This window comes from Mytilus californianus, unplaced genomic scaffold (assembly GCF_021869535.1).
Source record: "Mytilus californianus isolate M0D057914Y unplaced genomic scaffold, xbMytCali1.0.p SCAF_5, whole genome shotgun sequence".
Lineage (NCBI taxonomy): Eukaryota > Metazoa > Mollusca > Bivalvia > Mytilida > Mytilidae > Mytilus > Mytilus californianus.
In genome coordinates, this window is record NW_026262701.1 from 60,278,999 (window position 1) to 60,292,352 (window position 13,354).

The window sequence follows — 13,354 nt, forward strand, 5'->3', positions numbered from 1 at the left end:
AATTTTTTCTCATTTCAGATTTCAGAAATTAAAAAGAATTATTCTTCAAATATTATTTTTTTTTCAAATTTCAAATATTGAAAAAATTTCAAGAAGTAATCTTTAATTGCACAGTATGGCGCATTAGATTTGTAAAATCTTTGAAAACATTTATTTATTTGTTATGCCTAATCTAACCGTGTATTTAGATTTTTAATTTTGGGTCCAGTTTTCAAATTGGTCTACATTAAGGTCCAAAGGGTCCAAAATTAAACTTTGTTTGATTTTAACAAAAATTGAATAAATGGGGTTCTTTGATATGCTGAATCTAAACATGTATTTAGATTTTTGATTTTTGGCCCAGTTTTCAAGTTGGTCCAAATTGGGGTCCAAAATTAAACTTTGTTTGATTTCAACAAAAATTGAATATATGGGGTTCTTTGTTATGCTTAATCTAACCATGTATTTAGATTTTTATACGACCGCAAAAATTGAAAATTTTTTGGTCGTATATTGGTATGACGTTGGCGTCGTCGTCGTCGTCGTCGTCGTCCGGCGTCGTCTGGCGTCGTCCGAAGACACATTGGTTTTTCGCACTCTAACTTTAGTTTAAGTGAATGGATCTCCATGAAATTTTATCATAAGGTTCAATACCATGAAAGGAAGGTTGGGATTGATTTTGGGGGTTATGGTACCAACAGTTAAGGAATTAGGGGCCAAAAAGGGGCCAACAATAAGCATTTTTGTAACTTCCAGACAATAACTTGTGTGTAAGTGTATGGATCTCTCTGACATTGTACCACAAGGTTCCATATCACAAAGGGAAGGCTGTAATTGATTTTGGGGGTAATTGCCTCAAAATGTTAGGAATTAGGGGCCAAAAAAGGGGCAAAAAACAAGCATTTTTCTAGTTTCATGACAATAACTTGTGTGTAAGTGTTTGGATATTTCTGAAATTGTACTACAAGGTTCCATATCACAAAGGGAAAGCTGGAATTGAGTTTGGGGGTAATTGCCCAAAACGTTTAGGAATTGGGGGCCAAAAAGGGGCCAAAAATAAGCATTTTTCTAGTTTCCAGACAATAACTTGTGTTCAAGTGTATGGATCTCTCTGAAATTGTACTGCAAGGTACCATACCACAAAGGGAAGGCTGAGATTGAGTTTGGGGGTGATGAATCATAAGGGGGTTCAAAAAATTTTGGGGGGGGGGGGGTTTCTTTTTTTCCTTTTTTCTTTTTTCTTTTAAAATTTTCCATTTTAAGTTGGTTATTTCTGATTTATATTTAAAAGCAAATAATAATGATATGGTAGGAGATACACACCAAACAGGATGTGTAAATTATTATATAATAAGTATTGTGCAATAGCAAGAAATTTTCAATTGCACAGTATTGCACAATAGCAAGAAATCTTCAATTGCACAGTATTGCGCAATAGCAAGAAATCTTCAATTGCACAGTATTGCGCAATAGCAAGAAATATCCAATAGCACAATATTGCGCAATAGCAAGAAATTGTCAATTGTACAGTATTGCGCAATAGCAAGAAATAATCAATTGCACAGTATTGTGCAAAAGAAGATACTTCGTATAAATTGCTTATTTCTTGATCAATTTCAATGGGGTTTTATTCTTGAATTCTTGGGGTTCTTTAATATGCTGAATCTAACCGTGTATTAAGTTTTTGGATTTTGGGCCCCGTTTTTAAATTGGTCCACATTGAGGTCCAAAGGGTCCAAAATTTTACTTTGTTTGATTTCATCAAAAATTGAATTATTGGGGTTCTTTGATATGCCGAATCTAACCGTGTATTTAGATTCTTAATTTTTGGTTCTGTTTTCAAATTGGTCTACATAAAGGTCCAAAGGGTCCAAAATTAAACTTAGTTTGATTTCAACAAAAATTGAATATATGGGGTTCTTTGATATGCTGAATCTAACCATGTATTTAGATTTTTGATTATGGGCCCAGTTTTCGAGTTGGTCCAAATCGGGGTCCAAAATTAAACTTTGTTTGATTTCAACAAAAATTGAATATATGGGGTTCTTTGATATGCTGAATCTAACCATGTATTTAGAATTTTGATTATGGGCCCAGTTTTCAAGTTGGTCCAAATCGGGGTCCAAAATTAAACTTTGTTTGATTTCAACAAAAAATGAATATATGGGGTTCTTTGATATGCTGAATCTAACCATGTATTTAGATTTTTGATTGTTGGGCCCCGTTATCAACTTTGTCCACATTGAGATCAAAAGGGTCCAAAATTAAACTTTGTTTGATTTCATCAAAAATTGAATATATGGGGTTCTTTGATATGCTGAATCTAACCATGTATTTAGATTTTTGATTATGGGCCCAGTTTTCAAGTTGGTCCAAATCGGGGTCCAAAATTAAACTTTGTTTGATTTCAACAAAAATTGAATATATGGGGTTCATTGATATGCTGAATCTAACCATGTATTTAGATTTTTGATTATGGGCCCAGTTTTCAAGTTGGTCCAAATCGGGGTCCAAAATTAAACTTTGTTTGATTTCAACAAAAATTGAATATATGGGGTTCTGTAATATGCTGAATCTAACCATGTATTAAGTTTTTGGATTTTGGGCCCCGTTTTTAAATTGGTCCACATTGAAGTCCAAAGGGTCCAAAATTTAACTTTGTTTGATTTCATCAAAAATTGAATTATTGGGGTTCTTTGATATGCCGAATCTAACCGTGTATTTAGATTCTTAATTTTTGGTTCCGTTTTCAAATTGGTCTACATAAAGGTCCAAAGGGTCCAAAATTAAACTTAGTTTGATTTTAACAAAAATTGAATTTTTAGGGTTCTTTGATATGCTGAATCTAAACATGTATTTAGATTTTTGATTATGGGCCCAGTTTTCAAGTTGGTCCAAATCGGGGTCCAAAATTAAACTTTGTTTGATTTCAACAAAAATTGAATATATGGGGTTCTTTGATATGCTGAATCTAACCATGTATTTAGATTTTTGATTTTTGGGCCCTGTTATCATTTTTGTCCACATTGAGATCAAAAGGGTCCAAAATTAAACTTTGTTTGATTTCATCAAAAATTGAATTCTTGGGGTTCTTTGATATGCTGAATCTAACCATGTATTTAGATTTTGGATATTGGACCATAATAGGTGAATGTCCAATTTAAAATTTTTAAGTTCTTAGACCACATTCATTCTGTGTCAGAAACCTATGCTGTGTCAAATATTTAATCACAATCCAAATTCAGAGCTGTATCAAGCTTGAATGTTGTGTCCATACTTGCCCCAACTGTTCAGGGTTCGACCTCTGCGGTCGTATCAAGCTGCGCCCTGCGGAGCATTTTATTTATTTTTGGACCCTGCTATCAAATTGGTTCATATTGAGGTCAAAAGGGTCCAAAATTAAACTTAGTTTGATTTCATCAAAAATTGAATTATTGGGGTTCTTTGATATGCCAAATCTAACTGTGTATTTAGATTTTTAATTTGGGTCCTGTTTTTTTAAATTTGTCTACATTAAGGTCCAAAGGGTCCAAAATTAAACTTAGTTTGATTTTAACAAAAATTGAATTCTTGGGATTCTTTGATATGCTGAATCTAAACATGTGTTTAGATTTTTGATTATGGGCCCAGTTTTCAAGTTGGTCCAAGTTGGGGTCCAAAATTAAACTTTGTTTGATTTCAACAAAAATTGAATATATATGGGGTTCTTTGATATGCTGAATCTAAACATGTATTTAGATTTTAGATTTTTGGCCCAGTTTTCAAGTTGGTCCAAATTGGGGTCAAAAATTAAACTTTGTTTGATTTCAACAAAAATTGAATATATGGGGTTCTTTGATATGCTGAATCTAACCATGTATTTAGATTTTTTATTTGTGGGCCCGCTATCAGATTGGTTCATATTGAGGTCAAAAGGGTCCAAAATTAAACTTAGTTTGATTTTAACATAAATTGAATTCTTGGGGTTCTTTGATATGCTGAATCTAAACAAGTGTTTAGATTTTTGATTATGGACCCAGTTTTCAAGTTTGTCCAAGTTGGGGTCCAAAATTAAACTTTGTTTGATTTCAACAAAAATTGAATATATGGGGTTCTTTGATATGCTGAATCTAATTATGTATTTTGATTTTGGACATTGGACCATAATAGGTAAATTAAAAAAATTCAAGTTCTTAGACCACATTCTTTCTGTGTCAGAAACCTATGCTGTGTCAAATATTTAATCACAATCCAAATTCAGAGCTGTATCAAGCTTGAATGTTGTGTCCATACTTGCCCCAACTGTTCAGGGTTCGACCTCTGCGGTCGTATCAAGCTGCGCCCAGCGAAGCATTTTATTTAATGTATTTTTGGAAATATTTGGAATTGAAATTATTATCCCCTTGGTCATCAATGACAGGAATATTTTATTTCTAAAAATGGCAACCATAAATCATAACGGTGTCTGTTAAAATTTAAAGAGACTGTTTAGTTTACTGAAGCTTTTTGACATGTATATAGTTCTTAGTACTTTTTATACGACTGCAAAAAAATTTTGTGGTCGTATATTGGTATGACATTGGCGTCGTCGATGTCGTCATTGTCCGGTGTTGTCGTCGTCGTCCGAAGACACATTGGTTTTCGCACTCTAACTTTAGCTTAAGTGAATGGATCTCTATGAAATTTTACCATAAGGTTCAATACCTAAAAAGGAAGGTGGGGATTGATTTTGGGGGTTATGGTACCAACAGTTAAGGAATTAGGGGCCAAAAATAAGCATTTTTGTAACTTCCAGACATAACTTTTTTGTTAGTGTATGGATCTCTCTGACATTGTACCACAAGGTTCCATATCACAAAGGGAATGCTGGGATTAATTTTTGGGGTAATTGCTTTCAAATTTTAGGAATTAGGGGCCAAAAAGGGGCAAAAAACAAGCATTTTTCTAGTTTCATGACAATAACTTGTGTGTAAGTGTATGGATCTCTCTGACATTGTACCACAAGGTTCCATATCACAAAGGAAATGCTGGGATTGATTTTGGGGTTAATTGCCTCAAAATTTTAGGAATTAGGGGCCATATAAAGGGGCAAAAAACAAGCATTTTTCTAGTTTCAGGACAATAACTTGTGTGTAAGTGTATTGATCTTTATGAAATTGTACTACAAGGTTTCATATCACAAAGGGAAAGCTGGAAATGAGTTTGGGGGTAATTGCCCTAAACGTTTAGGAATTAGGGGCCAAAATGGGGCCAAAAATAAGCATGTTTCTAGTTTCCAGACAATTACTTGTGTTCAAGTGTATGGATCTCTCTGAAATTGAACTGCAAGGTACCATACCACAAAGGGAAGGCTGGGATTGATTTTGGGTGTAATTGCCTCAAAATTTTAGGAATTAGGGGGCCATAAAGGGGCAAATAAACGAGCATTTTTCTAGTTTCAGGACAATAACTTGTGTGTAAGTGTATTGATTTTTATGAAATTGTACTACAAGGTTCCATATCACAAGGGGAAAGCTGGGTTTGAGTTTGGGGATAATTGCCCTAAACGTTTAGGAATTTGGGGCCAAAAAAGGGCAAAAAAACAAGCATTTTTCTAGTTTCCAGACAATAACTTGTGTTCAAGTGTATGGATCTCTCTGAAATTGTACTGCAAGGTACCATACCACAAAAGGAAGGCTGGGATTGAGTTTGGGGGTGATGAATCATAAGGGGGTTCAAAAAATTCGGGGGGGGGGATTTTTTTTTCATTTTTTTTCTTTAAAATTTTCCATTTTAAATTGGTTATTTCTGATTTATATATAAAAGCAAATAATAATGATATGGTTTGAAAAGGTAAATTAAAAATTTTTAAGTTCTTAGACCACATTCATTCTGTGTCAGAAACCTATGCTGTGTCAAATATTAAATTACAATCCAAATTCAGTGCTGTATCAAGCTTGAATGTTGTGTCCATACTTGCCCCAACTGTTCAGGGTTCGACCTCTGCGGTCGTATCAAGCTGCGCCCCAGCGGAGCATTTTATTAAATCATGTAAGTTATGAAGCACTGACCTGATGATACCTTATGAGACTATCAGTACATTAGCAGCAGTTTCAACATAGTGCTAGAAATGAAAATAACACTATTAGCTACACTTTGGCTCCCTTGTCTCTCTACATTTTGTCAACTCTTCAAAAAAAAGAACAATTTGGACCAGAACTTGGCATTAGTATTGTATACTGGATTTTCCCTGTCTGTCTGTCCATTACACATTTCTGTCACATTTTCATTAGCAACTACTCATCCCAACTTATTGATATTTGGTACCAAGCTTCATATTGTTTTACCGTGTGACACCTGTTCAGATCCGTCACTTATCTCCTTCATATTTACCACTAAATGTAAGTACTTTACATTGGCACATGTTTAAGAAATATCAATCACATTTTATTGGTAGGGAATATTTGTGGGACAATCATCTTCAAAGTTCTTTGATTTACAGGTATAAATTACCTTCATCAGTGACACAAAATCAATATTAGAGATTGACATTGATGGTTATATAAAATGAAGGTTGACAAGTTTTTTGGGGTTGAGGTTTTGAAACTAGAGGCTCTACAGAGCCTGTGTCGCTCACCTAGGTCTATGTGCATCTTCAACAATGGATACTATCCATCTTTGTGGACTAGAATATAATTCATGACAAAAATCTCTTCTTTGTTGATCTAGTCTTGCTGATCATTTTTGCTTATTCAAGTTTCTATCTACAATGTATCTAATATAGTTTTTCAGATAGTAGACAACAAAAATGATAAAAATCGTTATTAAAGAGAACAACTCAAATAAGGGGTCATCAGACAATTTAAACTATGTTGACTTATTTAAGTTTCTATCTGTCTATTATAGTTTTTTTTTCAGATATAAGGCAAAAACGCAACACAAAAAAATGTTCAGATCAATCATTAATGGGCAATAACTCCAATAAGGGGTCTTCAGAAAATTTCAACAATTCGACTTATTGGTAGGTCTTGTTTTGCTGATCATTGTTGTCTATTTAAGTTTCTATATCTATCTATTATACTTTTTCAGATATTAGGCAAAACGCAAAAAAATAGTAAAAATCGTCATTAAAGGGCAATAACTCCAATAAGGGGAGCATTAAAAAGAAAAGGACATTGTCACCTTTGAGGATTTTCAAATTATCACATTTAGAATTACTGAAAGCATCAATAAAAATGGCGAATGTATTTTAAAGTCATTCAAGTCAACATTATTTACGTATGTGGAACAGCAATGTGGCTGTTCCACATAAAGATACATTATGGTCCTGCATTTTCAAGTGACTATAATCACACTTTTTACACTTTTAAAGAAAAACTTGTAGAAACTTCTACACATTTAATAGTAAAATCTTGCTTGTTGACACATTTGGCTTTCAAAAGGGATATTTTTGTATGTATTCAGTTTCTTTTGTCCTTTCGTTATTATTTTTTGTTTCGTGCCATTTAGTTTGGCACTTTTGTGGGGAGGTAAATACAAAAAAGATAGAGAAAATTCAAGCGAGAGCTCCAAGATTTATCTATAAATATAGAAATAAGGAGATGTGGTATGATTGTCAACGAGACAACTATCCACCACAGTTCAAATGAAGTGGATATAAGCAATTATAGGCAACCGTACGGTCTTTAACAATGAGAATAACCCATACTGTATAGTCGGCTATAAAAGGCCCCGACATGAAAAAACAATTCAATTGAGAAAACTAACGGTCTAATTTATAACAAAACAATTTACAAAAAAAAACAAATATGACAGACATGAACCTTGGACAACCACTGGACTACAGGCTCCTGACTTGGGACAGGCAGGAACATAGTTAGATATACTGTTCCCAGGGACAGGCAAATAAAGAATGTGGCGGGGTTAAACATGTTTGTGCGCGCTCAACCCTCCCCTAACCTGGAACAGTGTTATAACAGCACAACATCAGAACCAACTATAAAAATCAGCTGAAAAAGGCTTAACTCAGATCGATACAAGGCCAAAAAACATTAAAAAAAAACACAGACCGGACGGGGGCAGGGTATTTATCCATCCCTCATCACTAACAACAAAATTGACACTAAGTACATATCTGAGCGTATTCGAAGTTACTGACAGCTAGTTCAAAGCCAATAACAACTTATAAAAAAATCATGTATCTAAGACTAAGATATCAATCAGTACACATCCAACATCCTATGGATTTAGTGTAAAGACATCATTAATAGTCAGAGAAAAACATGACCTTGTGCAATGCCAAAATAAAGGTATCGACAGATTGCAGTACCGTTAAAGTGAACATGTGTATAACAATACAATTTAGTATGGTTTTAATTAACTGATAACAAAATAAATATTTGTACAAAAAAATACAATATTCAAAGATCTAATAACAGCGTTGAATTGGTAACATTCACATCAAGTAATGTTAAAACCACATTGACTAATGACACAACCACATTAAATAATGGTGAAACCACATCGAGTAATGACAAAACCATATTGAGGAATGACAAAACTATATCAAGTCAATACGAAACCATATCGTGTAATATCGAAATATCATTAAGTAATGACTATTCCATATTGAGTTATATCAAAACATCATTACGTAATGTCAAAACCATATTAAGTAAAGACAAAATATCATCAAGTAATAATAAAACAACATATAGTAACATCAGAGTTCCACATAAGACAGCTGTGGCGTTCCATATGTTCCGCATAATATATGTTTCACATGGCACAAAATAGTATATAACAAAAGTTCCTGAGAACTAAAATTACATGATATTTATTCCTTCTTCATAAGATAATTCCTGAAACATAAGGCCCCAAAAAATTTGTTCCTAGGATGACTGGAAATAATACAATAGAGTGATTTGTAAACGTCATAATAAAAGATACATGTGATTGTTTACACCTGAGTGCGGCATTTAAAAAAAGTAAATCATGCACCTGTACATGTAGTTGCATACATGCATGATATTTGTTCAAAAGTTAACATTGATTCTATGGAGTACAACAAAATATTCACTTATATAAATGATGGAACTTTTAAAAATGAAGGTAAGAAGCAGTTTTACATTTATGAGCATTTATGGCATACATTTTTTTCGAGCCTGCGACTTCGAAAGCTCGACATAGGGATAATGATCCGGCGGCGGCGTTAACTAACTTCTTAAAAGCTTAATATCTGAGAAGGTAGAAGAGCTGGATGCTTCATACTTTGTATATAGATGCCTTATGATATGAAGATTCCGTCTGCCATATGTCCATTGTCCTTGACCTCATTTTCATGGTTCAGTGACTACTTGAAAAAAGTTATTATTTTTTGTAATGTTAATTTCTCTCTTATTATGAGTAATAGGATAACTATATGTGGTATGTGCGTACCTTGCAAGATCCTCATGCCTGTCAGAGTTGACCTCGACCTCGTGTCATGGATCAGTGAACAAGGTTGATTTTTCGTGGTCAAGTCCATATCTCAGATACTATAAGCAATAGGTCTACTAAATTTGGTGTATGTAATGCTTGTAAGGTGTACATTTCCAACTGGCAGGTGTCATATGACCTTGACCTCATTTTCGTGGTCCAGTGGTTAAACTTAAGTTTTTGTGTTTTGGTCTGTTTTTCTAATACTGTATCCAATTGGTCAACTATATTTGGTGTATGGAAATATTTTACGATGTACATGTCAGTCTGGTAGGTTTTATTTGACCTTGACCTCATGTTCATGGTTCATTGCTCAATGCTAATTTTTGGTTTTGGTCTGTTTTTTTTTAAACTTTAAGCAATAGGTCAACTATATTTGGTGTATGAATGATTGTAAGGTGTATATGTCAGTCTGTCAGGTTTTATTTTACCTTGACCTCATGTTCATGGTTCATTGGTCAGTGTTCAGTTTTCCTAGCTAACTTTGTTTCTTAGAAACAATAAGCAATATGTCAACTATATTTGATGCATGGAATGATTTTAAGGTGTACATGTCAGTCTGGCAGGGTTCATCTGACATTGACCTCATTTTCATGGTTCATTGGTCAATATGAAATTTCCATGGTTTGATCTGTTTCTTCATACTATAAGCAATAAATAGGTCATTTATATTCGGCGTATGGAATGATTGTATTAAAGGTGTACATGTATTTCCAACTTGGTTTATCTGACCTTGACCTCATTTTCTTGGATCATAAATGTTAGTGTGATACTTGTAATAAAAACTTTATATTTAGGACTATCAACATAAAAACAATGATCAGTATAGTAGGCGAGACATTTAAGTGTGTGCACTCTTGTTTGAACGTAAAATGTTTTGTTTCTTCAAACTTTCAACATTAATTATTCTAACAACTTTCCTATGTTAAATTTAAATATTCTATTTTCATTTACATGGAAATTAGTCATGGAAATTCCTTACCAACATAAATTTTCCTTGAATATTTGTTAATATAAATATTCCTGGCAATTCTATTACATAATAAATAGTCAAGGAACTTCTCTTACATAATTATAATTCCTGGAAATTCTGTTACATATATAATCACAATTCAAGAAACTTATCTTATATAAAAATCATTCCTGGAATTTCTATTACATAATTATTATTCCTGGAAATTCTGTTACATATATAATCACAATTCAAGAAACTTATCTTATGTAAAAAATATTCCTGGAATTTTAGGCTTAATCTCGGTCGGTCCACTTTATATTTTTTTTATTAATGTGTTTGCGTCCTGAATATGCATGAATTGCTTGCCATTGAACGTTAATCAAACAAGAAACTATCAATCTCATCATGATATATATGTGGTAGTATGTTAAATTGGATACTTTTGCTTTTGTATCATACTTTGATATTTTGATATTATATATCTGGTGAGTTGTTAGTTTAAATAGACGTGTTACGAAAAGATATATACTCCACGCTGAGGTTGACAAATTAGACTTTAAATGTGGGGACTGTGTCAAAACATTGATTATCGATTAACAGGTAAAACTCAATCTGCGTGATGTTAACTAGGCATCCTACACACTTGTTCCGTTCATTTGAAATTATACTAATTTAGAAAGATTATTTTCTGATACCATTGCTTATGATTATTGGACGGGAAAGGTGTACGCGTGTGCGGGGGAGGGGGTTGATGGTAATTCAAGTATGCACTTCTAGATTCGAAAAAAAAATCACATAAAAAGCCAGTTTGATTTTTTTTTATATTAATTATTGTTCTTCGAGTATAATTATCAATCTGACTCATCAATCGATCTCGTTTTAACCCGCACAAAGCTCCACAGTCTGGTCTGGTTGATTTTGAGTTTGAAAGTTTATAAGAGGGTAATAGTGTGTTCAACATAAACCCAAAATCCAGAACGATAATCGCAAGTTCACTTTTTACATTATATTCTTTCTGCTCTTGGTCTACATGTAGCTCTAAGTTTAAGACGCCTATAGAGGGTACCGAGCGGAGAACGACATGCGGTATAATTTATTACCTAAAATGACAATATCCTGGGGGAAATCTAATTCCATACCTGGTCAACTGAAGGCAGTAAATTTAGCTGTTGAGCATCATAATGTTGTCCTATGAAACTACTGCGTGTTAATTTACAAAAATAATGTATATGATTCCTATATATTGTCCACATATACATGCGTATGTATGCAATACCGGTATCTGGAATAAAATTGTGCCCGAGGCTCCGTGAAATTCACGAAGGTTCAATCTCCGAAAAAAAGGCAAACTTTTTCCAAAATTAATCTATAAAAGGAGTTGCACATTTTGTATGAATATAAATACCGCGTCATTGTACAAAGTTTAGAAGCTTCTAGGTTAGGAGTTTATTACTCAAAACGGGTACCATCTTCTCCCACTCGCCTGCACGTCCGCGCGCCCTCCAGCTAGACTTTCTTCATAAGTCGGTTCTGCATTGTTTGCAACACGTTCAAAAGTTCTGACCTCCGGTAAACACCCCTTTAAGTTAAATGGTCCGTTGCTGATTTCGAAAACTAAAAAAAATAAAAATAGCAAGTAAAGATTTATTTAATTTATATGTGTTGGTGGGGGGTGGGGGTATGGGTTGTTTCTCTCATCTATTACTTCTTTTTCTCGACTTTCCTTCTCTCTTTTCTTCTGGATTTTATATTCTTTCTGCAATACTCTTGCCTCCTGTCAGTGTTCCAAAAGGAAGAAATATTATGGGATTCATCATTTTTATTCTTCAAGGAATTATTGTAATGGACTTTTTGTTCCATTATGAATATTTATAATGAAATGTCCATAATAAAGAGATCAAAGGGATATTCTGTTATAAGGAACAAAATATACGTGGACATCAGTACTATGCAGTTTAAGCTTTAAGTTTTTAAGATTCAATTGGTACACCGGTAATTTAAATCTTTAAATCACTTTTGTGTTTTGATACGATACCGGCATTTAAAGTCTTATTTGTCAACCTCAGCGTCGAGTATATACCATTTCGTAACAATTTTACTTATTATTGAACAGTTTCTATTCATGCATCAGTGGTTATATTAATTGTTAGACCTCTTCATGGCTCAGTGAGTTTTGATGCTAGTTTGTGATATGAAAACTCTCTCTTCCTTTTGATAATTGATCATAATTGGTTAATTAAGTCATATGTCTTTTTTGGAGGGAATTTCTTTTGTTTGGTCATAATTTGCTTATATTTGGAACTGAATGGTGTTGTGCTGTTCCTTGATATGATTTGTATTCATATTTGGTAGACATCTTTGATTTTATCAAATAGGGTCAGTTTCCTCTAATTATTATCTCACATTCCTACTAATATACTGATATGAATGTATTGTATAGATGATTTTGTATAAATGGCCAAAATAAATGATTTCAGAATAAAAGGTGCATATGAAAGATCAAAACCCAAAAACATACATTTTTCACATTGTGTATGAAATATTGGTAAAATCAGATAAACTTATCGGCACTGCAAAAATAATCATTTTGAAAGTATTCAAGCCAATTAAATTATATGAATAAAGTAAATAGTAAAATATTTTTTGGTATAAAAAATAATAGTTTGTATGTTGACATATTTGTTTATATACATAAACTATTAACAACAACAGTTATGATTATGTTTTAATTATAGATATTGAACCATACTGTTCCAATATTGTACATGATGTTGTACCATAGGTTCCATAGTTTTGTGTATACAAGACCTTTGTACCGCATACATGGTAGGTTTTGTATTCTAAATTTCTGTTTATATATGTGATTTTATGCTTAACATGTGTCTTAAGCTCAGCTATAATATATTTTAGCAAGCTTATTGTGTTATGTTGCTGTAAGCTTTGGTTTATGTGTACTAATACATTGTTATAAATGTTAATAGAAAG

The 13,354-nt window shown here is 33.1% G+C and overlaps 1 protein-coding gene across 5 annotated transcripts in view; it reads left to right on the forward strand.

The window, feature by feature from the left end:
• Nucleotides 1-13,354, forward strand: part of LOC127701157 (cytoplasmic dynein 1 light intermediate chain 2-like) — a 722,868-nt gene that overhangs the window by 323,640 nt on the left and 385,874 nt on the right. Inside the window, exons 14-15 of one of the 5 annotated variants that reach the window (XR_007981846.1) lie at nt 948-1,703; nt 3,498-4,321. The exons of 2 other annotated variants lie outside the window; for them this stretch is intronic. The gene's annotated coding sequence lies outside the window, so the exon portion shown is untranslated. Of the gene's footprint in view, nt 1-947; nt 3,324-3,497; nt 4,322-5,450; nt 5,698-13,354 lie in introns of those variants that run through there. 2 more of the 5 variants (XR_007981839.1, XR_007981842.1) reach the window with 2 other exon arrangements.